The sequence below is a fragment of the Anastrepha ludens genome, chromosome 2, assembly GCF_028408465.1.
Source record: "Anastrepha ludens isolate Willacy chromosome 2, idAnaLude1.1, whole genome shotgun sequence".
Lineage (NCBI taxonomy): Eukaryota > Metazoa > Arthropoda > Insecta > Diptera > Tephritidae > Anastrepha > Anastrepha ludens.
This window is the reverse complement of record NC_071498.1, coordinates 152,681,960-152,706,670: the sequence shown is the minus strand read 5'-3', so window position 1 is coordinate 152,706,670 and position 24,711 is coordinate 152,681,960.

The following is a 24,711-nucleotide window of genomic DNA, read 5'->3' as shown; positions in this document are numbered from 1 at the left end:
CAGATATAACAAGAGCAACAACAACAAGCACACGCTAATGGCAACAAAGTGAAGCGCATATAGTCCATGTGGTGAAACAAATGCGTACAGTGACAGCTAAAATTAATGTGAATACGAAATGAAGCTAGTACCTGCTGCCAGTCCGTCAGCCTATCTACCAGTAAGCCGGCATTCAGCTTCCTAGGAAGCCAATTGAAGCGGCGTTGAGTTGAATGAGGAATGTGGAATAGCGCTGGCAATTTGCTTTTGGAAATCCAAGACGGAGAGTATATTTGTTGTAGCTACTCTTAATATACTGCTATCTACATTCACATATACACACATGCATACATACATGTGTGTGTGCGTGTGTGTGTATGCGACATGTTGCTGTGAATAGTGCCGCGGTTGTAGGCAAATTATTGCAAATCAATTGATTGTAATGACCAAATAGTTGTATGTACACGAACATTAGGGAGAAACATATCTCACTCATCAAATGGTTGTGCTTTTTGTGTGTACTTCACTTGAAGAAAATTTGCAGCAGCACTTGGAAGGATGTAGCGCATTTAGACCCTCTGTTTGTAAGAGTATTTGTTGGCTTGTCATGTGGTTTTATCAACTATGCTGGCTTGTCAGTGATGAATTTATGTGCGTTGCTTGTTGTTGTTCTTGTTCGTGCTATGTACTGAGCTTACTTTGAAAATAGAGTGCAGCTAATTTGGGTTGGTGTGTTTTCCTAGGCCAGGTAGTTTTGTAGTTTGTTAAATGCCAAAACTTTTAATTATAAGTCAATAAGTACAAATAACGATTGCCGGAGACGAGACGTCTGGATTGTATATACATATACATATACAAATACATATATACTGGTATATACCTACATACGGATAATTATTACCCTGATTCAATTGGAGGATGGTTTCATGTGTAGTGGGGAAAGTTCCTGATTGCCATTCACTTGGGAGTGGCCAGGATTGTGCCCACGCCGCGACGGAAGAGAAGGACGAGGCGACCAAAGATTCCTTCCATGAGCGCTTGGAACGTTCCTATGAACGCTGCCCCCGCCACGACATTAAGGGGGTCCTCTAGTTTCTTGGGCCGAAAATATCGAATCGCCAAAAGGGAAGAAGGAGCAGCTCTGCGTGACTTCCAAGAAGAAGAGGAAGGCCTATTGTATGGTCCAGGCATAGCAGATTGACGGTAAGATGAAATTTTTACTATAAATCACATGCGCGAACTTTGAAACGCGTTTTTCTCGAAACACTATTTTTCAAAATAGTGACCACGATATTTCAAAAACTACTGAACCGATCTTGTTCAAATATATACCTCATCTTTAATATATTATAAGCCAGCGATTGAACTAGGATTATCATGATTGCTTCGATAGTTTTTTTTCTATGAGCGAAAAAATTAAGAAAAAATAAGTAAAAAATAGAATTTAATTTTCAAAAGTGTATACAAAAATTAATTTTTGTAATTAAGAATTCATTCTAGTTCAATCGCTAGTCTTAAATATGAAGATTAAAACGTCGTTTGGTTTTTCGATTTCAGATAAGCCAAACAGCCGCAATCTTGGTCACCGTCAAGCACCTCTTTTACTTTATGTCTTCTTGTCGGCCACTATAACTTTTATTCTATTATATATTTTGTCTTCAAAAAATTTGTAAAGCTCATTTAAATGTTACTAAAGATTATGTGAACACAATGAGATTTATTATTTTGATCGTTTGCCCGTTAAAAATTATTGAAAAACCCGAAAAAAAAAACAGACGAGAAACTAGAGGACCCCCTTAAAATCGTGCTTGGCGACTTCAACGCAAAGGGTGGGCAAGGAGGGAATTTTTGGTCCCACAGTCCGCAAATTCAGCCTGCACAACGAAACATCCGGTAACGGACAGAGGCTGATCGATTTCGCCGGGGCCTGAATTATGGTAGTCTGCAACACCAGATTCCAGCATAAAAAGATACACCAAGCTACCTGGCTGTCTCCTGATCGAAAAACGCGAAACCAGATCGATTATGTTGTGACAGATGGAAGATACGCTTCTAGTGTATTAGATATACGCACGATCCGAGGACCCAACATCGACTACCTTGTGGCATCCAAACTGCGCACACGCCTCTGTGCAGCAAAAAACGTACATCTACCTACGCAAAGAATGTTCAATATCGAAAAGCTGCAATCACAACAGACAGCCAGAAGATTCGCCACTCGACTCTCACTCCTGCTCTCAGAGAGCACTGCCCAACAAACCGGCATGCACGAACAATGGAGCAACATTTCTCGTTCTCTACGTACCGCCGCCGAAGAAGAAATCGGATTCCGGCGAGCCCGAAAAAACAATTGGTACGACGAGGAATGTCATGCTGCCGCAGAAAGAAAGGATGCCGCCTATAGAGCCACGCTGTGATTGGGCGCAACGCGAGCCATGTGGGACCGCTACAGAGAGCTAAAAAAGGAAGAGCGACGTATTATCCGACAGAAGAAACGACAGGCCCAAATACGTGAGTGCGAAGAGCTTGAGATACTGGCCAACAGAAACAGCGCCCGAAAATTCTACCAGAAAGTTCGGCGGCTTACAGAAGGTTTTAAGACCGGGGCGTTTTCCTGTAATAACAAAGACGGCGAACTGGTGACTGACATCCAGAGCAATCTTAAATTAAGGAGGGAACACTTTTCGAACCTGTTAAACAGTGATAGCTGCGTATGTTACAGAGAATGTGAAGATCCCAAAACCCGACTCGTCGGCGACGGAATTGACGTAAAGAATAATAAAGTCGCGGGCGCCGATGAACTGCTGGCTGAGCTATTCAAACATAGCGGCGAGAAGCTGGTAAGGTGCATACATAAGCCAAAAAAAAAAATTACAAAAAAAAGAATAAAAGTTTTCTAAATAGAATTTTGAAAATAAGTTTAAGTTTTCCAAAAACATTTTTTTAAAAAGTAGTTACACAAAGCTTTCTCAAAATTTGTTTTCCAAATTTATTTTCTAAAGAAAGCTTTTTTTTAATTTAGGTTTTCAAAAAAAGAAAAAAGTTAAAAGTATTTGTTTTCCAAAGAATTATTGTTTTTTAAGTTGGCCAAAAAAAATTGAAAAAGTATTTGTTATACTAGAAGTAAAAAAAAAAACAAATGTATACAAATTTTAAATGGTAACGAGTATATTTCACTTTAAAAAACTTTTAGCCAAAATTTTTTTCAGCTTACTCTTTTTATACTCAAGCCTACAAATAATCCAGTTTTCAGCAGAATTGACGGCAATGTCCAAACTACTTGGGCATTTCATTTATTGGCATCTCAATTACGCTCATCTCATTTATTTATCTTGCCAGACATCCCATTTAAATAAAGATAATTACTTCCATTATTTACACCGCGAATACCTGTTCCGCAGAAAACTCAAATTAAAATGCTTAGAAAATTAGGTGGAGTAATTTATTTCAATTCTTTTTTCACTGTCACAAATTAACTTTTCTTGTTGCATGTTTGTGCAGTACTCGAGTAAATTTTCGTAAAATATTCCCCTTTCCCCAGCAAGAAAAAAACACCCAAAAAGTAAACAACGCTATGAAAAATCATGCGCCAGAAAACGCGAATCAACGCAATGAAAGGTCACCGGAAAGGAAACAAATATAAATATAAACAAGGGAAATCAGGGAAAAAGTATAGCAGCATAGCACAATTCTTCTGCTCTGCCAAAAAACGTGGAAAAAGTCAGTTAGCGGAAAATATTATATTATGCCGCCAACAGTGGCACTGAGTCCTTATAATTTGCTGCTGAAAAAAAAACATACATACATACGTATATATGTACATATGAAAGGATGCACGCGCAGATTCTTGAAAATGTCCAGTAGCTGAGATTGATGCGATATCCGGCGTACAAGGATGTAACAAAGCAAACTCAGTCACACACACACACATACACACACCACAACAAATAATAAAAAGTTGCATACGCCACCACTCGCCACTCGCGACATATTTCAGAGAGGCAGGGAACATAGTCTGCGCTGCCGTCGAAGTTTGACCGACGCATTTTTCAAATTCTTTTACATCCTGTTTTTTGTTAAACTTATTTTTTTACCATTCTCGATTTGACTTTTCATTCCTTTTTGTGGTAGCGCAAATTTTTTACCACATGGCGCAACCGCGACCACCCATATCATCTGCCTTTTCAGTTCTATCTCCCACCACACACTGTCTGTCCATAAGTCCTCTTTCGCTCACAGGTGTGTTTGTGCTGTGTTGTTTTTTTTTGTTGCTTTTTTCGGAATTTTTTTTTGCCCCCCAACCGACCAACATCCGTCAGTCGAAGTGAAATTATTTCTGTGGTTTTTACTGTGCACACCCATCGCTAACAACAACAACAACAACTACCGGCGCTGCTGGAAAAGAAAAAAAGTTTTATTTTAATTAAGAAACTTTTTGCGTTGAAATTGCGGCGGAGTGGCAAAGGACCTTTGACGCTGGCGGCCTGGGGTTACTGGCGCACGCATTAAAGTTGTGGCAATTTTAGCATTTTTTTTCTGTTTTATTATTATATTTTTATATGTAATTCTGATTAAGTCAACATCTTCATGTGTCACCAGTCACACGCCCATGCCCATGTAAACTTTTGCTGCATTCTCGTGCGGGAGTTCGATGTGTGGGGCTGAGTGCTCGGCGACCGTTGCCTGCTTTTTGATTTTAGGCCTTTTGAGTTTTGTGTCAGTTTGTTATTTAGTTTGTTTTTTCTACCCTATCCATCTTTGATCTTTTTTTTTTTAATTTATTCCGACGCTTTTACAATATTAATCCTTCACTTCCTAGTTCTGCCGCTTTTGTAATGATGTCAGTCCAGATGTCATTTCATTAAAGCGCAGAAGTGTTCTTAATTACTTTTTTTGCTCTTTTGCATTCGCTTTTGAAGATTTTGTATTCTTGTTTTAGATGTGTAAAAGGCGTTTGTCTAAAAAAAAGAAACATATTCACGTTCCTTACAAGGAAAAGTGGCCTGAATAGGCCAAAATAGTCGGAAGGTCCAAAGACTATTTTCTGAAATTCCAGCTCAAAGTAAAGATTTATGTAAGTCAGAAATAACTGAAGTTTTGAGAGTTAACATTCAGTGCAAAATTACTGCGGTAGATTCTCCAAGAATGTCTGAGACAAAAGATCTATTGTGACCTCTATTCATCACAATACCTTACCCAAACACAGTTGGCTCGCTCAATAAACTTATGAAAGAGCTGGGTTGCGCAGAGTGTATGTGTCTTTCCTTTGGCCGTATCAGGCCGAGATGTCTACTCCTATTTCTGCTAGGTCATCATCGCAATCAAGAAGAACAACTTACATTCTTCTTGGTATTGGTCGCAGAAACGACATTAGTCGGTAGACCATATCCCAAGCTTGGCGGATGGCTATGAAATCTTCTATGAGAATGCCAGTGAACATTATCAGTTTGTTCTTATTCTGAGGTAGGCTTACGACATTATCGCATTTCATATGGATGAGCGCACTTATCCTACAAGGTGGTACAAAATTAATCATCATCGTACATCTATCATATTTGACACTTTTGATCTAGACTGCTGACAGCTGACTAGAAACTGAAAAGCCGCAGAACGCGTAAAAGTCAAAATAAACATTTCCATCACTCTAAATCATTTTTTTTATTTAGCAAAAGCTATTCAAAAACAAAAATTGGATGATTAATTTTGCGCCACTATGCATAGGTAGGTAGGTAGGTTAGATGGCAAGCGTACCCCAGGCACACTTCAAGTAGCATTTACGTGACGTTTTAATGCCATAATGTGGACCACTACCTGTGAAAAGAAAAATTTTGGGAAGAAAAAATCGTCTACAGCTATCCAGTGCTGTTGCTGTAGGGGAGGAGAGAAAAGGGATCTAGGCTGGAGAGTTTCTTCATGTCATCCCCCAAGGGCATGCTAAGGAATCTCAAGCGCCTAGCCGACAGTGACGGACATTTGCAGAGAATTTGTTCCACAGTCGCTTTCTCTGCAAGATCCCCACAGCTTCTGCAATAGGGCTTATACGGAATTGCAAGCTTTTCCGCATGAGTACCGATCACCCAGTGACCAGTTTGAGTTTGGAAATTTAATGGCGGGGGACTACCATCACCTTAAGCGGTCTGTTTATATCGTATTGAGGCCATAGTGTTTTCAAATCAGCACACGATGAAACAGACCTCCATCTTTAGAAAGAAATTGTGTAGATTCCTTTTAACAACGGTCAAGGGGACACCGATGTCTGATAAGGGGGCAGCTGAAACCGGTTCTGTCGACCCCTTCCTGGCAAGCTCATTGGCAAATTCATTTCCCTCTATATTCCTGTGTCCAGGAACCCAGATAGGGAAATTTTTCCTACACGTTCGAGACGTTTGAGTACCTCCTTACAGGAGTTCACCAGAAGAGAGCTGCAATACGGCGACGACAGGGCCTTGCTCGCAGCTTGACTATCGAACAAAATATTAATGTCTCCCTTCCAACAGTGATCCCGAAGCATTTTGCATGTTTACAGGATCGCGAAGACCTCTTCTTGAAAAACGTTGCTCGTTTCCGGCAGTTTAAAGGAGACCGAAAAGCTGGCTGACTTAGAGAAAACCCCCGCTCCCACTCCAGATTCCATCTTGGATCCGTCAGTGACAACAGAGGTACCTATATCCGTGCCGACTCTCCCCTCTTTCCAATCTTTCCTGCTCGGAAATATAGCCCTAGCACAACCCTCAAAGCACAGTTTGTGGATGGAGAGGTCAGTGTGAAGAACAGAGAAGGAAGGGGAGATCTGCTTCAAGATGCTACTATGTCCTACAGGAAGTTGTCGCCAACGGCCAGTCTCCTTCAACCTAATAGCACTCTGAGCAGCAATGGATTTAACCTGCAGATCCACAGGAAGTAAGTGCAAAACAACGTTAAGGGCAGCTGTGTGACATGTTCTACAAGCACCAGCTTAATGCACTATGCATAACTTATTTAGATTTATTTGTAGAGTGGCTGAAAATAAAATAAGAAATAGTCTGAGCCTGTCAACTTTTTAGACTGAGTTGGACTGTACAGTGTGGCTTATAAAGCGGACGTCGCGACATCGCGGATGGGTTAACTAAAGCGTTTTTCAGTAAGAGCGCTTCAACTTTTGAACTTTTTTGAATAAAACACAAACGGTTTGACTTTTTTAACTAATTTTTTTTTTATTATCGAGTTTGAACATATACATTTAAGTATGAAATTCGATTTCTTTTGCATGACCACCGCGTGCACGTTTTACGAAGTCCAATCGTTGAACCCAATTTTCGACCACTCTTTTGCATAAATCGGCCGAAATTCCAGCAATTTCGCGTTCAATATTGGCTCTGAGCTGACAAATCGTCGCCGGCTTGTTACTGTAGACCAATGACTTCACATAATCCCAAAGAAAATAATCTAGAGGCGTCAAATCACACGAGCGCGGCGGCCATTCGACCGGTCCATTTCTGGAAATAATGCGCTCATCGAACTTACTCTTCAACAAATCAATTGTAGCGTGTGCTGTGTGGCTTGTGGCCCCGTCCTGTTGAAACCACATGTCGTCTAAGTCCATACCATTATATTGCGGCCAAAAATAATCGTTTTTCATGTCCCGGTATCGATTTCCATTCACAGTAACGTGGCGATCGTTCTCGTCAACGAAAAAATATGGGCCAATTACGCCGCCGGCATGTAAACCGCACCAAACAGTGATTTTTTCGGGATGCAACGGTGCCTCATGAATCACGTGTGGATTGCTTTCTGCCCAGTAACGCAAATTTTGCTTGTTGACAAAGCCATTGAGCCAAAAGTGAGCTTCATCACTGAAGATGATTTTTCGACTTTAAACCTTCTTAACAGAACACGCATTTTTATGATAAAATTCAATGATTTGCAAGCGTTGCTCAAGTGTGTAGCGTTCCATGATGAAATGTATACTAATGAAGTTTACAAATGACAAGCGAAAAATAAAAAATATTGCGTCGTTCGCCCTCCCTATTGGGAAAAAGTTGAAGCGCACCTATTGAAAAACGCTATAGAAGGATAGCTGATTTTAATTAGTCAATTCGGTTCGGTATGTGTGCACCTCTTTATCCTCAAGCTAGCTTTGAAAAAGGTTGACCTACATCGCGCTGACTAACTTAAATGCACAGAACCCATTTGTGAGCTAATCAGATAGGTCTGGCCTAGAAGAAAGAACACAGAACTTAGTTCGTCATCATCGGCCTTTCCTTAGTTAGTAGTTGGTACCATCACACGGTGCCGCGTAATGGGAACACTTGGGAAGCTTAAGTGCATTCCCCTAATGAGCTTCGACGCAATTGTAAGAACGAGGAGGCCATTGTTTTGCCACTGTTCCCCTCTTGGCAAAACACGGCATCGATGTCTAAGCTTTTACTTCTTTGTTTGTATTTCTGACAGACTTACAATCCCACAGCCCTCCATAATATTTCACCGTTTATTATAGAAACTCAATGGTTTCACCACATTGGGAATTAGAGGAATTAGTGTGGTATTAGCTCCCAAACCTAAGTGTGTCCCTCTATGAGCATAACTTCATGGCAACTCCGTGGCAACCACTGTAGTCTATTATAACTTAATATATAACTGTATGTACTTATAATAAGACATGTTTTTTGGTGTTTCATGAAAACAGAAATCTGGAAGTGAGAAAGCCGTAAATGAACACCCAATTCCCATCCTTTGTAGACGAAGACATTCCGTCCAATATACACCCATACTATCCCAATCACTTTTGAACTCTGTAGTAAATTGAAATTCTGTCTATTTAGAATTGAATCTGACAAACTCCACACACACACACATACATGGATTCTACTAGTGAAGGAACCGCACATCTCACTAACCTCTCCTCATTTGCCTCCTCAAACCTATTCAACTAAACCCTTTCCATCTAGTCCATCTCCAAATAAGCTGTCTATCTTTGCACGGCATAGACGAAGACAATGAATGGATAAACCGGTCTAGGCAGGGTTTGGTAAGCTGCTAGAACAACAACAACAACAACAACAACAACAAGAAACTGAAAACAACAAATATACAGATTCAACTGCTGAATGTGATATAGTTGAAGTGATTGCCTTTCTTTTATGTAGACTTTGCTAACTGTACATAACTTGTCCGTTTATTGCTCGCACCGACTCGCATTCATAGAGGTGAACGTAAAATACGCCTGACACGCCTTATTGGTAATTATGTGAGGTTTGTATGTGCATTTCTTTTGGGCTCTAAAATTTGCATTTCGACAAAAGGTTGGGAGGGCAAGTGTCTCTGGCAATTAAATAGGGAAACTATTACTTTTGTAATTGCATTTTATGACACAACAAACACTTTTCAATGAACTTTATTAAGAATTCTTGCAAGCAATAAAAATGCTAAGTTGATTATTAGTTTCTGTCACATCTCTACAGAGCAAAAGTGCGCATCAAGCGTGGGATACGATTTTTGCAAAAGGTGACACATATATACATGTGTATGCATGTATGTACACACATATGAATGCATGTATCCATGGCTGCGTGAGTGCGTACGTTAAGAGCCATTGATTGCGTGGCGCAGCCCACCACCAGCTTCGGACAATCGAAAAAGGTATGCGGCAGCAAGCAGAAAAGCAATATTATTACTGCAGAATACATACAGACATATGCATTTACGTACACACCTGTGTTCAGAAAAATAGCAGCGCGATATGTTTCAAAGTTTTGATTATTATTTAATTTTTCATATGTTTTTTTTAAATAGATTTTATACTACAACAAAAAACCATATATGCCACTTAAGTTTCAAATTTGACAAATTTTAAGAAACTCAAAAAAATTCAATCAAAATTTCGGCATTTTTAATCAAAACTTTTAGAAAAATTTTAGGTATGTAATTTTGTAGCGGACTGAATTTTCGCATAAAAAAGTGTAAGTTTAAAGTGGCTTCAAACTTGAGTTGACTCTTGAGCATTTTTTTTGCTGGAGAAAATCTCCATATTAACAACTTTCGAGCGTTCGATATATGGACGAAATGCATAACACCAACACAAAAAAGAAAAATTATAAAAAATCAATGCGAATTTCGAGCCACTTCATACTTACACTTCTTGGGCTACACAACTGCATGCCCGAAATTTTTCTGAAACTTTTCGAATTTTTTTTTTAATTTTGTACTAAATTTGGAACTTTGAGTTACACGGTTTTTGTTGTAATATAGACTTTATTTTTATTAAATCAAAGTAAAAAATGATATAAATATAGAAAAATAAAAAAATTTATACGCGAAATTTTTAAAATTTATTGTATTTAAATAATTTTCAAGATTGGTTTTGTTATACTATAGACTTTATTTTTATAAAAAATTAAGAATTGCATACTCAACATTTTTTTAAAATTTTTTTTCAGTTTTTCAAGATCGAAACTCGATTTTTGTAGTTGTATAGACTTTATTTTTGTAGAAAAATTAATAAATACAATTAATAATATATAAGAAATTAAGAATTGATTTCTTAATTTTTCTATTGCGATTTTTGTTGTTGTATAGACTTTATTTTTATAAAAACATTAATAAACGCAATTAATATTAAAAAAAAAAATTGAATACTCAAACAATTTTTGTTTTAATTTTTTTCAACTTTCTTTTTATTTATTTTTTTTTTTTTCTTACTTTTTTTTAAATTTTTTTTTTATTATATTATTTCCAAAGATTTTGTTGCTGTATAGAGTTTATTTTTATAAAAAAAATTATTACGCGCAATTAATATAAAAAATAAAGAATCATACACTCGATTACAATTTTTTTTTTTCAAGATTGAAACTTTGAATTATACGGTTTTTGTTGTTCCATAGACTTTATTTTTATAATAAATTAAGACTTGCATACTCAAGGTTTGTTTTTTCAATTTTTTTTAAAGTTTTTGAAGATTGAAACTTTGAATTTTACGATTTTTGTTTTTGTATAGATTTTATTTTTATAATATAAAAAAATTAAAAATTGCGTACTTAAATTTTTTTTTTAATTTTTTCCAAGATTGAAACTTTGAATTATACGATTTTTGTTTTTGTATAGATTTTATTTAAAAAAAAAAATTAAGAATTGCATATTAAAAATTTTTTTTTTGAATTTTTTGAATTTTTTTCCAAGATTGAAACTTCGAAGTGCACGGTTTGCGCTGCTATTATTTTTAACACAGCTGTATGCATACACACATCGCTATATGTACACGTGTTCAGCTTATCTGCCACACGTAGGTAGGTTGCTTGCCACTTTCGTCGTCGTCAGCATGTTGTCACAGATATAAGCTGCAGCGCCACAACGCCGCACTGTTCTGATTGTGACAGTTGCATTGGATTTCTACTTTTCATCGCCAACTTTTATTTTTATAGCCTAGCAATTCGCATTAAATGACCTCTTCCGAGCGCTATAATTGACTTTTAGCTTTTTTTGTGTGACTGCTCTATGCCGCATGCTGCTTGCAACACGGTTGCCAGCATGGTGACTCGTTGAAATTCCAATTTTAAAATCTTTGCTTTTCTCAGCGTATTTTTTCACATTTTTTTTTCTTAATTCGCAAGCTTATTTCGCTGCTGGCTTCATGGCTGATGTCACGTCGAGTCAAGTCAAAGCGAAAAGTGCCTGCTTTTGCAGTGCTTTGACAAAGCGTCGATGCCTTTGCCGTTAGCTGTCATTGGCAACCGCATGTTTTCGCCGTCGCTGGTTTCACATGGAGCTCGACGGATTGGTGTGTGGGGCGTGCATAGTAGGTAGAGTAGCGCATGTATTGGGTTATGCATCGGCAGCATATTGGCGCCCAGTGCTTAGGCAGGGAGAAAAATGACAAAATTGACACGTATTGACATAAACATGCAACTCAATGGTATTGCCTGCGGTTGATGCGCCATTGCACAACCCATTCAATGTGTGCATCTATCCAATCCAGGCTGTGTGGGTTTCATGACTACATGCAGGGCACTTAATCTTGTAATATTGCAAAGGCTTGCGTGGTGAGAGCATTTGCATTTGATAGCAACGCTTTTTCTTGTTTCGATGCGTAACTACGTTGCAGAATGAAGGTAAGATTTTATGGCAAACGATTTGTGAAGTTTATACGGAAGAAATTTTCAGTTTTAATATTGAGCGATGCCATAATTTTTTCAAATAAATTTTTATGTCTCAGTTATATTTATCACAAATCATATTTGTAATATTTGTTTTATATGTATCTACTCTGTAGACTTAAATAAAACGAAACTGAAATTCCTTTAAGTTATATCCGTTCAGTGTCTTAAAATAAATACTAAAAATAGTACACAAAACCAATATTTCTAACGAATTTTTCTGGTGTTAGTAGACAGCGCAACTTCAGACGGAGTCAGTGACAACCTTCACAATAGGTATATCTCTGCCACGAAAAAGCTCCGCATAAAAAAAAACAGTTTGGAGGCTGCTGAAGGGAACTCCCTCATTTGTGGAACAACATCAAGACGCACACCACAAATCACAGGAGGAGCACAGCCAAGCTCGCAGCAAAGTAAGAACGCGCAAATTATGTATATACAGGGTGATCTGTTATGAACTGCAAATACTTAATAAATGCAATTAATATAAAAACATAAAAAATTGTATACTCGAAATTTTTTAAAATTAGTTTACAATTTTTTTCAAGATCGAAACTTTGAATTATACTGCTTTTGTTGTGCTATAACTTTATTTTTATAAAAATATTAAGAATTGCATACTCAAATTTTTTTCCTTTTTTTTTAATTTTTCAAGATTGAAATTGTGAATTATACAATTTTTGTTGTTGTATAAGCTTTATTTTTATAAAAAATTAATAAACCCAATTAATATAAAAAAATTGAAGGAATTAAAATATTATAAAAAAATTAAAAATTATATACTCTTTGGAAAACACCGTTTATTGAAAAAACTAAAGTATTGACCCTGAACTATTTTGACATAAATCGACAGACGGTCTTAAGATCAGTATTAAGTTTGTAACTTTATGTTAAGGGGGGAGCCTGCTTTAGAGGCTTCAAAAATGGATTTTTTTTTGCATAATTGTCTTCCCAAACTATCCAAGAATCTGTCCTCAAAATTGCAGAAGCAAATTCAAAATATTTTCGGAGTTACAGAAGAAGTTGTGAGCAAGCGTCGAGCAGGTATACGAGCGGCCGGATCGCCCGAAATGCGATTTCTCGGTTTTTTATCTTTATGATTTTTCCCCAATTGGCGGGAAAGATAGGGAAAAAGTTGAACGTCCTATCGAAACGAGATAACGCTGATTGTATTCGGAATTAAATTATCTTCTGGTTGAACCTAAAAGACTATAAGAAAGTTATGATTAACTCACTTTTTAAACAATCTAAAATGAATTTGTTTTTCCAAACAAATGAATTTTTTTTAATTAGCGAAAAATTGTTGAATTAAAAATTGTTTAATTTCTCCTTTTTTGTTTAATTTCTCCTTTTTTGTTTAATTTCCTTGGTTTAACTAGAATACTACTATAATAAAATAAATTTTTTTTTAGGTTTTTGGTTTCAGATGAAAATTTCGACCTGCATCTTTCCCGCCGCACGACGTATGCACACTCGAGGCGCCTAGGCAAAATGCTTGTACCAGCCATAATATGACATAATATTTTAATGAAAAAATTTGAGAAAACTATTGAAATATATAGGTAACAATAATACCGGACAGTTTCGATTCAATCGAATATTTCTTTCCTTCCCAAAAAAATCCACGAAAAAATCGATTTTTTGAAGCCTCTATTTTAGGAGCTACTCTTGCTTGAGCTTGAAATCGCTTTGTAAAAGCTTGATCAAAACTTTCCCGGAACAACCAGCAAGTAATGCTCTGAGTTAACTAATCGAAGTAGTTTAGTTTTATGGTAGGTTTCCATATCTGCTTGACATTTGTAATAGTTCCAAAGTCTTAATTTTGTTTTTTACAATTTTAAAAATTGATTTGAATTCGCAAGAACGATTTGCCACTGGCGTTTAGCATTGGATTTGCCTATATAGATACAAAACTTCTTGCTCTTCTTGGGGCCATACTAAGCAACACTTAAGCATATGACTGCAGAGCCAAAAAATATAGTCTTATTTAAGTACACTCTCGTATGGCCGTCATTCCTAGGGCGTTCGAGTTGGACTCCAACTCTTCAGTCTCTTTCGTCCTGAAATTAACATCAAAATGTATTCTTAAAGTCTTCTCGTAGACGGTAACAAAACACCCTGTACATATAATATTCTCTCTGGTATTCTACTTTTTACAAGATTTCCAGTGCTAGATGAGGTTGGTGAACGTAGTACCATTAAGTCTTGGGCAGCATAGACTTTTGACGTTAATATCAGAGTTTTGTTTTTTTTACTTGTTTTTGAATCCAGAAGTTAACAGGGCCGATAAGTGATATTTTGTAAAACTAGCACAAAATTGTGAAGAACGAGAGATTTGATTTTTGAGGAAAAATTGCTTCTTATTAAAAATTAAATAATTCGTAAACGGAGGTCGCATAAAAAGTCTCTGCAAGTCAGAGATGTGGCACTACTGGCGCGTATCGAGGTTAGTTAGGCTTAGTTAGTAGCATCTCTTGGAAGAACACACATAAACTTTCAGCCAAAGGACTATTTTTTTGGGTTCGTCATTCTTTTGAATCGAGGAAGTCGAGGGATTTTTAAAAAAGTTCTTTCCCATCCCGACAACGCACCAGATCACGCCTCAGCAGTTGTGGTAGTAAAATTAATGGAAAGAGGATTTCAACTCGTTTCACATCCTGCCTTTTCGACAGACTTGGCTCCCTCGAATCCCTCGGACTACTATTTGTTCTCCAATTTGAAGAAATGGTTGGCAGGAAAAAGATTTTAATCAAACGAGGAGGCGGTTGCAGGAATGAATCGCTATTTTTCATACAAACTACAAATTCTTCTATTCGGATGTGATCAACAAACAAGAACAGCGTTGTGCGAAGTGTAAAAGCCTAAAAGGACATTGTGTGAAAAAATAAAAATAAAAAACCTTTACCCGAAACTATTAAGTACTTTTTATGTTTGCGCGGACTATTCACAAACTTGCGACCCATCATACGCTTCTCCTTCGCCTCTATTTTCAAAAGTATTCGTAATTTTTAATTTTGGTTTATGTCAAAAAGTCTTGTAATTGAGAATCGTCCAGAAAAAATGTTCAGCATGATGGCTACTTTAAGATATACATACACATTAGGCCGGGTCGATTTGTGGGGAGGCAAAAAAATCGCCCATTGCTCTGTGAAAATCATATTCTAGGGATCAAAATAAGAAACTTTGCCGAAGGAACCATACCTCTAAAACGAATTCTGATGTCCCCCAATTTGGGTCGAACTTTTTAGTTTCTTTTCTCATGTAAAGGCCAAAAATGGTGATATTTTGAAATGATTGTATTGTGAACCCCCCCAGGGGAGTTCCAGGGGATGTGCCACTGGCATGGGTGGATCAGCCGTCCAAAGTTAGTGGGGGTCGGTCATACATTTGGACTCAATTGGAGCACTCTAAATGGGTCAAAGTGGGATTTTTCGTTCGACCCAAATTGGGGGACATCAGAATTCGTTTTAGAGGTATGGTTCTTTCAGCAAAGTTTCTTATTTTGATCACTAGAATACGATTTTCACAGAGCAATGAGCGATTTTTAAATCGACCGGCACTAATACACATGTATCCCATGGCAACTCTGTTGCCAAAGATGCTAAAAATTTGTTAGATTGCGTAATTATGTAGATGGCGTGTAAAATAATGAAATTGAACATTCTTCAAATCAACGATTAAAGCAAATTTTCTGATTAGTTTAGCCCAATCAGCCGTTTATCTACGTACATATTTCATAAATACACACACTTAGGCAAGTAGCCACCTATCTATTCATCAGCCCACTTTTCTATTGTGTTGTTGCGTATTGGATCAACATCAAAGGTATTTTGCCTTTTGTTGATTAAATTCCAAAATCGAGTTTGTAAGGGGGCGTACAAACATCACAGCCCCTTGCAAATGAGTAGACACATCTAAACCCATGCAGCGAACACTGCATGAATACATACAAACCTACTTGCATACATACTGACATACAATAAAGCATTTTAGTAAATACGCTCGCTCACTTCGTTTCAAAAAATTTATGTATGTGTGTGTATGTATATATAAGTACGTACATACATACATATATTCCAACAAATGCAGACAAACAGGTGAAAAGTGTAGTGTCAGCTAATTTTGCGCCATCAAAGAGAAAATGCAAATTTTCACCTAAACCATCCAATTATGTAAGCTACTACCTGAATTGATGATTCTCAGCCCCCAACACCAAAACAAGGCTCAAAACAGCTGAAGGCCAGCAATTTATTATATGCAGCGCTAACATGACGATGCCAGTTAGTTGCCACAGGCAGACAGATAGACAGTCAAACATACAAACAAACATTCGGATAGACGGACATATAACAGGCGGAGTTATTAAATAAATCCTTTTTTGAGTTTTCTGATGCGCGTTCAGCCGTTCAGGCGTTCTGCGTCGGCTGCTGGCTACCACCATTTTTAGAGAAATTTGTTTTGCAAAGTGTGCAAAAGCTGTCATCCATGTACTAGGTTGTTCCATAAGTTTTGCGATTCGATAAAAGAGGGCGTTTCTACTAGCCTACATTTTTTGTTATGTTGGACTTCGATCCAACGGTTAGGTCAAGGGAGCTGGACTCCATGACATCAGGAGTCGCACTTGAAAAGCGATACAATGTGGTCTTGTCAGAGGCTCAATCGTGGTTAAACTCTGAAAATGAACCCGGCAAACACTGTTTTCGCATTTTCACGGATGGCTCCACAATCGAGCACGCTAGTGTCTACGTGGACTCCAGCGGGACAAAACTACACTTTGCCCGTGGAATGTACCTACGCATCTGTATTTCAAGCGGAGTGTATGCAGTTCAAGAAACAAAGAACTTTTTTGTGGAAAGCAGGTGGAAAGGCACCTCTATATGTGCCTGCAGCGCCAGCAAAGCTGTGCTCATGGCCTAAGACCGACGTCCAATCACTTCAAAGGTAGTTGAGTCTTGAAAATTCAGGCTGAACTATGTCGGTAGACATAATAGGCTGATGCTAGCATGGGTCTCGGAACACAATGGTAACAAGACCTCGTACTCTTTAGCTAGGATGGGCTATGAGACCAACTTCTTTGACCCGTAGCCGGTTTGCCACTTTCTTCTGTAACCATCAAAGCCACGGTTAGCAATCGGGTTACTTCAACCCACAAGCCAGCTTGGCAGGCTCAGAAAGGTCGCAGATGGACAAAACTGATGTAGCCTGTCTTGCCCGACCGACAGTCGCAAATCCTCTTCGCATTAACCAGAAGGGACTGTAGGCAGCTGGTTGCATTGATGACGGGCCACTTTCTATGGACGAAACACATGGAAAAGCTAGGCGCACTAACAGCGCACTCTGGCCAGCTTGTGGAGCATTGGACGAGACGGCGGACCACTTTCTGTGTATCTGCCCGGTCTTGGCTTGAATGAGGCTTGATCTCTTTTGGGGAGATTTACTAGAAGCCCTAGGCAGTGTAATACAAATTTTGACTGAGGTAGTGGGTTTCAGAAAGCTGTGTGCATTCACTAATAATGGAAAACAAAAACATTCGAATGCGACATTCTCAGAGCTACATTTAGAGCGTTTTCGAAAGGGCAAAGTGGATTTTGTGCATCGGTTCGTCACTATGTATGAGACTTGGGTCTGTCACCAAGATTCTAAATCAAAACAAGAGGCTAAAGGGTAGTGCGAATCTGGTTCTTCGGCTCCGAAAAAAGGAAGTGTCCAGAAATCGGTCAAGAAGGTGTTAGCATCAGTTTTTTTGGGATCCGAAGGGAATTTTGTTTGTGGATTACTTGCAAACTGATAAAACAATAAATTCTGAACACCAGCTGAAGGAACAAATTCGTAAGAAATTATGCATTTAGCAAAAGAAAAAAATGCTTTCCAAATTTTCACTTCACGGATGGAATTCATAAACTGGAATCTCGTTGGTTCAAGTGTATTGACGCTCAGGGATGCTATACTGAATATTAAAATGTATTTCAAAACATAAACTTGTCTTTTTCTTATCGAACGCAAAACTGATTGAGCAACCTAGTATGTCTATGGACAGGTCTGCATGGAAAGTATACCTACAAACCAAACAGGTGTGAGTGTATGGAACTAATTTAATTATGTTAGTAAATTTGTCGCTTTTGGTTTTACTAGTCGGCACATTTGCAGCTAATTGATGGATGACTGATTTGGGTAGAGTAAAATTGCCGCAATTGCTTTTGAGTATTTGTGTTTTTTTGTCTTTTTATGGTTTATGGCAAAAGTGAGATGAGTGCATAGGCGTGTCAGTGTTTGAGTGAGCGAGTCGATATGCCTGATAAAAGCGATTATTGGCGCCATTTTGTTAAATAACAAATGCACATTCAGGCAAATTCGATTTGCATATTATTGCCATCAAGCCAGTCAGCGATTAATTAACAGTAACAGCAACAACAACACCAACAACAGTAAATACATAAGAACTACGATTGCCAAAAAAAATAAATTAAACGGCTTTATTACCTGTATTTAAGCTTTTCTTTCAGTACATTTTTTGATGAAAGTTTAAATATTTTAATGCAAATTAAAAGATTACAAGAAACAAGTGAATAAAAATTCTTTGCCTGCACAAGGAAGGAAATCACTTATGGTCTTGCTAGTATAGGTATTATTGCGACAAACTCAGCTCACCTCGGAGAGGACTGAATACAACATCCCAACGGTGGCACTCAACAGGAATTTTGCCACTCTCTTTCCATCTTAGGAGGAATGGAGTAATGGACTTTTACTAAACAACTTCGACACTACAGCTACAGGCGTTGGAGCTGTCATATATCCTCATAGACTTAGAATTGAAAAATCTCCGTGCATGAAACAACAAAATGATAGAAAAATGTTTTCTTATTAGCGGTACCTCTTCGGCAGGCAATGGCGAACATCTGAGTGTATTTCTGATTTGAAAAAGCTGCTCATAAAAAATATCTAGCGCTCGGAGTCGGTTTAAGACTGTAGGTCACTTCATTTGTGGAACAACATCAAGACGCACACCACAAATAGGAGGAGCAGCTCGATCAAACACCCATGAAAAGGATGTAAGTTACACTTATTATTGAAGTGAAACTTCTTTAGGCGCGTCGGGTGCCCCAAGGCAGATTGAAAATAGGCGAGTGAAACGATAAGTTCGGAGCGTTACCGAAATCCGTCAAATGGGCGGGGCCAAGGAGCAGCTGCTCCTTCCCACTCTCGCCTATTCTGAAATGTATATAGCACACAAGTAAGCATTGAAGTAGACTGGCGACATGCAGGCAACCGACAACGGGTATTCTAGATAGCCATAGCCCGTGCAAATGAGTGCTGTGTGTGAGTATCAGATAAAGCGCCGATTGAATGTGTGTAAGCGGGAAAGGAATAAGAAACTGCTGTGAAGTAAATAGATGGTAGGTATGGAGGAGACGAAGCGATACAATGAGTGCGTTTGCCAAACGAGTGACGATAGTTGAAGTAGAAGGTTGTAAAATGACATTTAAACCGTTTCGGTGATCAAAGCAAATTGATTAACGCGCCAAAAGGAGGCAAAAAATACCATTGGAAGTGCAAAGAAATGTCAGCGTCAAGTGCAACACTGCACCCAAGGGTCAAATTTGAAGCTAATAAGGACAAAAATAAATAGTACAAATTTATGTGGAGTGATATAGAAAAAAAAATATGAAAACCTGAATTTAACACGAGAGAGGGGGGAGAGATCTAAACCGGGGCTCCCATGCATGGAAGAACCAACTTAGAAGTTTCACTTCTACCGTGCGTGAGTCTGAAAGACCCTAGTTTTTATTTATTATTCTTATCCTACTGCTGGCCGAATAGGCTCACGTGAGTTTTTGACTATTTCATTACAATCTTTTGTGTTAAAAATGAAAAAAAAAGAAATAAATAAATCTCAAAAAGTAGTTTCGACATATTTAAATCCAATGAAGAATAAAATTGTGGCCCATTGTCATGAAAGGTGTGCGAAGTGAGCTCACAGTCTGATGATACATCGACTTTGATTGCAGCTAAAAAGCGCGTGGTCGATGACTGCTTCTGTTAAGAGCATGGCAAATCTTTTTGTATGAAATTTGAGTAAAAAAAAACTCTAATAACCAAGTACCACAATTTTAAAGCAACCGCCGGTTTCATTGGTACTTTCTGATAGCACATCTATTCAATAGGTTTAGAAAAATTACCCCGAATGACTCGAAATTTTATGGGCTCCTGAAATTTTTAGCTTAATGAAATTTTTGTGCACATGAGATTTAGGTTAGGTTACATTAGGTAAAGTTGTTGTCTTTCGACACTCCAAGGCCTTGTGATACCACCTGAACTATCTTACCCTTATTCTGCCTGGCCTTCTTTAAACCATTGTGTGGCCTTTAAAAAGCTAGCTGTACTAAATGGTTTGAACAATCTCAACCGTCTTTTACATATAGCCAGGCACCCGCATAGAAAGTGTTCGACTGCCTCTTCTTCTTCTTCATTCTGACAGCTTCTACAATCGTCATTGGATAGCTTCCCTAATCTCCTGGCATGCCTTCCTATTAGACAGTGCCCAGATAGAACCCCTACTATGATTCTTAAATCTTTCCCATTTATTTCCGTTTATTTACTGATAGCCCAGGTATTTAGCTGTTCCCAGTTGGAATTTGTAACAGTAAGGAAGGGTCTGTCTATTAAAACTTCAAACTTAAGCTGAGTATGTCGACCTTGTCCTGACTAATTTCGAGCGAGGATCCCAATCTAGGTAACTTATCCGCCTTACAGTTATCTTTAACGTTACTATGTCCTGGCACCCAGAGTAAATTAGTAGAAAAATACTGTGGAAGTATAATATTTTTAATAATTTGTAACACTCTTTTACTGTCTTAGACGTGTGCTTACATGCTAAAAGCCATTTCAGAGCTGCCTGATTATCGAAGTAAATGAAGATTTCTCCAACTATGCGTACGCTTTTATTTAGTCTTTCTGTCTTCTTTAGGCTTTCTGCGATTGCCAAGATTTCGGTTTGGAATACGATGCAATGATTAGGCAAGCGAAAGGATATATTGGTGCCTATTGTTTCGCAATATACACCACCTTCGACTTGATCATTGAGTTTTGAGCCATCAATATTCTGATACCATTTTCACTATTACCAGTCCTTTCTGGATGGAAAATGGATTGAGTATAAGACCTATCTAGGTAATTGTTCAGTGAGTCACAAAAGTCAGTGGTGTTAGGAATACTAGGAAACATCCCAAGGATGCTTGAGTGGCCTTGGTTGTTCGTATTGAGCATCGATGATTCCCTCAATCTTAGCGCCGCTTTGGCTACTAGTTGTCTACTATTTAGGTAAATTGGCAATAAATGCAGCATAACATTTAAAGCTGAAGTTAACGTTGTTTTAAGGGGTTATATATAGTTAGAAGGCCGAAAAAAGCGAATTTTCGAGAAATTCTTCTGAGAAAACTTTTCAATTTATTGATCTAAAAATTTATACACATATTATGTTATCTTTTAACTATATTTTAAGACTTCGTATTAGTAAAAATATTTATTTGGAAAGGAGTTACAGTTGATCTCCGGGAGCTCCTCTCAAAAAAGACGTTGTGCGGTGACCACTACATCTCTGAACTGGATTCTCAGTAATTAAAAAACCAAACAGATTTCGTTAAAGTGATGTTAAATCTAATAATGAATCGAAGGAATAAGAAAAATAAATTTTTTTTCTCAAAAAAAAACATCGATTTTTGACCAAGCTTTCGGTTTTAAATTGTTAAAAAAAACAAAATATCAGTGAGAAAAAATCTTCGATTAATTACTAACAAATAATTTAAGAAGCTCGTGTTAAAATTTGAGACTAATCGGTCGGTTTAGCCATTTTCGAGTAATGTTGGTCACTGACTTTGAAAACACTTGTTTTAGAAAAATGTGTTTAAATTTTGAAAAGCACTTTACATAGGATAGGAAATATAGCTACAATATATTTTTTATTGTACAATTTTCACTGAAGCGTTTTTTTCAGTTTTTCTTCGAACACATTGAAAATATTGCAATGCAAATTCAAATAGTCCTCGGAGTTACAGAGTTAATTGTTCTTAAAAGTTAATAAATCTTAAAAATTAGTTGTTGCTTGCATGAAAACATAACTCAAATCGGTTAATTGACTACGAAAATATAGTCATTCCACACCGCCATGATTTGTGAGGATATTTAGTTGACTGACATCATAAATTTTGGAATTATTCATCCATTTGATGGTATCAAAAAACTCACAGCGGTAATATTTACATCTAAATGAGGTGTCGCAATAAATTAATGCTGGATTACAAGCATATTTTTTGCATATTATTCGCTTGTATGTACGCACACAACACACATGTAGCTTAACACACACATACGTACACTAAATACAATTTAAATTTCAACATTCAGATGTAGAGATAAAGATGAAAATGCGTACGTTATATTATTTGATATACGCATTAGGCAAACAAACAGCCACGAATGGAAATAATTTCATATGCAGTTTTAATTGACTTGTCTATCACAATTTTCTACATAATATTCCATATTATTTATATGTAAAATCTCATTTGGCAAAACATGTACACTTGTGCTCACATAATTAAGGGGTTATATACAGTTGGAATTGTCAAAAATCGATTTTTTTTTTATTTTCTTAATGTACAATACATATATTTAAGAATACATACAGAAAATTTATTATCGTTCCGGTGAATATTTTCGAAATGACACGCAAATTTGAAAAGGCGTTTCAGAGTGCTTGAAAGTACAAGGCAAATTTTAAACGCGTTTTTCGCAAAATGGTGTTTTCAAAGTCGGTGACCAACATACTCGCAAATGGCTAAACCAAACGATTAGTCTCAAATTTTAACACAAGCTTATTAGTAATTTAGTAATTAATTGAAGATTTTTCTCGCTGATAAACATTTTTTTTATAAACAATTTAAGGCCAAAATTTTGGTCAAAAATCGATTTTTGTTTTTTTTTTGAGAAGCCGCCATTTTGTCAAGAAATATATTTTGCTTATGCCTTTTTTGAGAGAAGCTCCCGGAGAATCAGCTGTAGTTCCTTTCGAAAAAAATAATACTAAGTCTTAAAATACAGTTAAAAGATAACACAATATGTGTACAAGTTTTTAGATCAATAAATTTAAAAGTTTTCTGAGAAAAAATTCTGGAAAATGCGATTTTTTCGGCCTTCCAGCGTTATATAACTCTTTAAGCCTCTTCACCTCTATAAAATTTTCGCAATATATAAGATATAAAAATATAGTTTATTTTGTAATAAAAACCGTATACATCAAGCTTCCAAACTTTGTACAAAATTCACAAAAAAATTTGCAAATTTATAGAAATCATTAAAATTTTCATGTTCTAAATCAGAATCTTAAGAAAACTACTGGATATGCAGTTTTTTAGTTCATTAAATTTTATTCTCATAAAGTATAAGTTTGAAGTAGCTAAAAAAATTGCTTGAGTTTTGACAATTTTTTTTTTCATACAATGTTGACAATTTTCTTCCATATAAAGTATTTTTACGGCAGTTTGTAAATTTCATAAAAAGTTTGAAACCTTGATTTATGAAACTTTTGTTCTACAATGAACTGTATTTGTAAGTTTGAGATCACTCAAAAAACTAGTTGATTTTCGAAAAAAAAATTTCGCATGCAACGTTGACAATTTTCTTTCACAGAGAGAAAATTTTCGAAGATGTGCTTTATACGGAAGAGAATTTCTAAGTGTAAGAGTGTAGAGAAAAACTTTTGCATGATGAGAAGTTGAAAATTACTAATAAAATATATTCAGCATAACTTACAAGAAAAAAATCCAGGTACTGGACGGAATATATAAATATATAAAACTGCATTTACCTGAAAATAAATAAAATACAATATTAGTTAGTAATCATGGTAAGTTATTTGGGTCAGTAAATGGTGCTAGAATATATTTATGCACTTAAAATTTATAAAATAAAATTTTTTTTTTTAATAATACACTAGTATGTAGTGACCACCATAGTCGAATGAAGTGGCGCGTGACTATCATTCGAAGTAGCACCTAGGTTCGAAACCCCGAGCATTAGACACCAAATGATCTTAAAAGTATTTTCTAATAGCAGTCGCCCCTCGGCAGGCAATGACAAACCTCCGAGTGTATTTCTGCCATGAAAGAGCTCCTCCTAAAAACATCATCTGCCGCTTGGAGATGGCACAAAATTGTAGGCTCCTCCATTTGCGGAAAAACATCAAGACGCACGCCACTAATAAGAGAATCAGCTCGGCCAAACAAACAATAAAGGGAATAAGCGCCAATGGTTATTATTATTATTATGCTAGAAAGATAAAATGCGTATGCATTAGAGTGATGCACAAAAAGTCCAAGTACTGAAAAAAGGTACGAATTTTTTATACTGATAATAAAAGTGGGGTATGAATGAATTTTTCCATATAGCTGCCTTGGTATATTTTATTTTATATAATATTCATTTCAATTTCTAAATAAAAGAATATTTTTTTATTCAAATTTAATACAGACTTTGATTTTATTTGTTTTCATGATTTCAAGAATGAACTCATCACTTGCGTAAAACTAAATGTAATATAATTAAAAAA